Below are 4,904 nucleotides of genomic sequence, written 5' to 3'. Positions count from 1 at the left end.
AATGTATACCTGCGTATAACATCTATATATCTCCATAGTAACATCTTGTCTCAGGAATGAGAGATCTTGTATGAGCCATAAATGCCTGAAATGTGCAGACCTCTGTCTTGTTCTGTGCAGTCTGTGGAAATACAAGTCACGTGCGCTACAAAAAATTATAGACATCAAATGAGAGCGAAGTCAAGTGACAAGTGCTAAAAAAATACTGTCAGTTCAGTTACCACTGGTAAAGAGGGATACTCTTCCATACTGTCCCATTTGTAACTGAGCCCTGAGGAAGGTCATACATCGAAAGCTTGGCCATTACAAAAGGGAAAAAGGGATTTAAGTGTGCAGGCATTTTTTCTTTCATAGATTTCGTTTTTATTTGGCACTTTTTAATTGTGAGTGTGGTGTAATTCGTTTGAATCAAGAGAGATATTCTTGAAATGGCTTCCAACACAGATACAGTAGCTTCAGTGGGAGTTGTAACTGCCAAGAAAGCTGCTTCTCTACTTAATCTGCTCCATTTTCGAGTGGAGCTCCATTTTCCCCCCCTTTTTCTGCTAAGCGAAAATGTTCACTCGGGCTGATGGATTCAGGTTAAGACCTCAGGGCAAGGTTGGCACGTCTTCTGCCCTCCCATGGCCCAGATGAGACAGCATTCATGCTTCTTGGTTGTTTGCCTTTGATTTACACAACTGCGATTTTTTTTTTTAGAGAGAGATTTTTAGAGTCTCACTCAGCTACTATCGATGCCAGGGCACGGCTCAGACAAAAGTCAGAATATTTTATGATGCCATTCAGAGACGGATTAAGACTTCACTCTTGCCTCGTCTGCCCTCAAACATACCGATACCTCTCTCTCTCTCTGTCTGTCTCTCGATCTCTCTCTCTATCTCTCTCTCTTGCTCTCTCTCTCTCCTCCTGAAAGATATGCATGCTTCATGCTGACAGAATTTCCACAAGCAATGATTAGACATGTGCTTAGATGCTGTTACACTGTAAAAAATGCCCGTTGAAATTACGGCAAAAAACTGTCAAATTGCAACAGTCAGTGACCGTAAAATGTAAAACATTTTATCTCTGTACTAAATACGTCAAGCTACTATTAAGTCAAAAAGCGCTACATAACTTTATTTTTGACTGGTGTCATATGTAGAAAATACTGGACTGTTCTCTGTAAACGAAAATATTGGAAAATACCGTTAAGTGGGATGAAGTAGTCAAGACACGGTACATAACTTTATTTTTCAACATCGTATACGAAGAGGGCAAGGAGAGGTTTGGGGAAATGGTACGGAGGAAGAACGTGGCCAGGGAGACGGGAGAAGGAGATACAGAATCTCATGAAGGAGAGGAGGTCCCTCAGGAAGGCTTGGAGGAAAGCTGAAGAACACGAGAAGGCAGGACTGAAAGCGCTCTGGGGCCAAATCAAAGGGAGGCTTGCGACCTTGCGGAGGGCGGAGAGGATTAGGAGACGGAGAAGCAAGAAGGAGAAAGAGAGGGCAAGGTTCTTCAAGGACCCCTTCAAGTTTGCCAGGAGCCTTCTTGAAGAAAAAAAGAATGGGAGGCTGGAAGCCACAGCGCAGGAGCTGGAAGAACACCTGAATATCCAGTTAAGTGATCCTGAGAGAAGCACTCCTCTTGGTTCACCAGGATACGTGCCCCGCCCTGCTGAGCCTGCTGTTAAGTTCGACACCACACCACCAAGGTGGACGGAGATCAAGCAGGTGGTGGACAAAGCAAGATCTGCCTCATCTCCAGGCCTGAATGGCGTGCCCTACAGGGTGTACAAGAGCTGCCCGATGGTTCTGAAGCTCCTGTGGAGGCTGATGAGGGTTGCCTGGAACACTCAAACAATCCCCTCTGAGTGGACCAAGGCAATAACCACCTTCATTCCAAAAGAACTGGATTCCCATAACATCAACCAGTTCAGAGGAATAGCCCTTTTGAACGTGGAAGGGAAGATTTTCTTCTCAGTCGTGGCGAAGAGGTTGACCAGCTACCTCCTAGAGAACAACTATATTGACACCAGCTGTCAAAAGGCCGGCATCCCAGGATTCCCAGGCTGTGTGGAACACTCCACCATGATTTGGAACCAGATTCAGACAGCCAAGCGTGACAAGTCAGACCTGCACGTTGTCTGGCTGGATCTGGAAAATGCCTATGGGTCTGTCCCCCATCAGCTCATCAACTTTGCCTTGGAGTTCTTCTACATCCCAACCTGCATCCAGAAGCTGGTATCCAACTACTTCAGCAGTTTGCAAGTTTGCTACGCCACGCAGGACGCTACAACCAACTGGCAACAACTCGAGAAAGGCATCGCGATGGGCTGCTCCATCTCTCCCATTATCTTCACGACAGCCTTCGAGGTGATCCTGATTGGCAGCAGGCAGATGGGGCGAGGACTAAAAACGCAGTCAGGCCAGAGACTACCAGCCCTGCGGAGTTACATGGACGACGTAACAAGCCTACTGCAAACAGCGCCATGTACTGCCAGACTTCTAAGGAGGTTTGAAGAACTCCTCAGATGGGCAAGGATGAGGATAAAGCCATCAAAGTCCCGCAGGTCTGTCGATCCGGAAGGGAGCCAGGAATGACCACATCTCCTTCACAGTGGATGGAGGGAAGATTTCCATTATTGGCTGAACAGCCCGTCCGAAGTCTGGGAAGGCTGTACACAGCGGAGCTGTCCGACACCCACATGCCCGCCACCATCATGCAGCAGCTCACGGATGGGCTGGAGAGGATCGACAAGTGTCACCTCCCAGGGAAGCTTAAAGTCTGGTGCTATCAATTCACCCTGTATCAGCGCCTGATGTGGCCCCTGAAGCTGTGTGAGATTACATCCTCCACAGTAATGAAGATGGATGCGAAAGCCACCAGCTTCATACGCAAGTGGCTTGGACTACCTCGAAGCCTCTCTAATGTTGGCCTGTAGGAAAACCACACTGCAGCTGCCACTGAAGTCAATCAACCTAGGCTACAGACAGGAGAAGGCGAAGACTTGTCCTAGAGATAAGGGACTCGACTGACCCATGTGTAGAAACACCAAAGCACCAGTGCGAACAGGACGCAAGTGGAAGGCGAGAGGAGGCTGTTGACCAGGCCATCAGCAGGCTCATGCATATGAAGTGGTGGGCAGGACACAGTCTGGGAGAGCAGGCCTGGGGTGGGGAACACCCCCCAAGTTTTGGTCCAAGGCGTCAAGAAGGGAGGAAAGAGCTGGTGATTGACGAGGTGGTCAGGCACGAGGAGGAGCAATATAAGATCAAGGCGCTCAGCCAGCCACAGCAAGGACGATGGACGACGTGGAAGGAGTGATCAACAGACCATCAAGTGGACCGACTTGTGGAAGATGCCTCAAGCAAGGCTCAGTTTCCTCATCCGGCCACTTATGACACCCTCCCCAGTCCAAGCAATCTGAGCCAGTGGTATGGCACAGAGGAAAGCTGCCAGCTCTGCAATGCCCCAAACCCAAACCTACAACATATCCTGTCCGGTTGCAAGACAGCTCTGGCACAGGGTAGGTATAGGTGGCGGCACGACCTGGTTCTGCGGAAGCTGGCAGAAGTCCTTGAAGTGCAGAGGAAGGAAACAGCCAAAGACCCTCCTTCCGAGACCCGGACGTTCATCCGCTTCATTGGACAAGGAGCCAGAGCTCAGACCATCAGCCAGAGAGGGAGATCGCCATTACTAACACCTGGATGCAACTGGGACCTAAGAGTGGATCTTGATCGGCAGCTCAAGTTCCCACCAGAGATTACCACCACCTCTCTGAGGCCAGACATCATCCTGTGGTCGCCCGCTGTCAAGACCGCTATCCTGGCAGAGCTAACTGTTCCTTGGGAGGGAGGAATGGAAGCTGCCTTTGAACGAAAGAGGGACAAATACTCTGACTTGGTGGCTGAGTGCAGAGAAGCTGGATGGGCTGCATCTATCTACCCTGTGGAGGTTGGCTGCAGAGGGTTTGTGGGAACATCCATCCAGCGCCTCCTCAGGAAGATCGGAGTGCCTGGAGCGAGGCTAAAGAGGGCATGCAAGGACCTGGCAGAAGAGGCGGAAAGAGCTAGCTTCTGGTTGTGGTTGCGCAGGAAGGACAGGTCGTGGGGGAAAGAGGGGTCCTAGGGGTAGCTGCAGGGGGCGGCAGGGAGACGTCCCTGCCGTTGCTCCACCACCCTGAGATGTTCCGGGATTAATGGAGCGAAACATCAATGATATGGGGTGGCTCCCGGCTGACGACCCTGCAGTTACCCCGTCGGCACCGTCGGAGGTGCGTCAGGCGGAAATGCCATGCAGGTAGAACTTACCTGTGCTTCTAACTTTACTGGTGTCATATGTAGAAAATACTGAACTGTTCACTGAAAAGAAAATATTGGAAAATACCGTTAAGTGAAGATGAAGTAGTCAAGAAACGGTACATGACTTTATTTTTCACTGGTGTCATATGTACACAGCAAATTTGTCAGAGTTAAATTGATCAGAGTTAGACTGGTGTTCAGCCAAAATCTAAAATTCTCCACCGCAATCAATTTTTTCCCTTATTGGACATTGAGGCTTTGCCATCAGAGTTTTCGTTTGAGAGGCAAATTGACACAGTAAACCTCTTCAAAATTCAGAATATCCTTTTTTACATTCCTCCTACCCAACAGAAAGCAATGGAGGTTATAATTAATTAAATATTAATTACTCCACAGAAGACTGATTGCCTGTCTGCTTGGCTCCAGGTGCCTCCACGTTGTAGATTTGACAACGGTGAAGCTGGCAACTGAATAAACTGTGCAACAGTTAAGGACTGCAAATGGCAACAGTTTGCACATTTTGCAGTAATTCACTGTAACTTATGTATTAACAGCCTACAGTTTAGACTCATTTAATGTGTAAAATATACCTATAGGCTAGTATAATTTGAAAAAGTCTAC

Source organism: Engraulis encrasicolus, chromosome 11 (assembly GCF_034702125.1).
Source record: "Engraulis encrasicolus isolate BLACKSEA-1 chromosome 11, IST_EnEncr_1.0, whole genome shotgun sequence".
NCBI lineage: Eukaryota > Metazoa > Chordata > Actinopteri > Clupeiformes > Engraulidae > Engraulis > Engraulis encrasicolus.
This window is presented reverse-complemented; position numbering follows the sequence as displayed.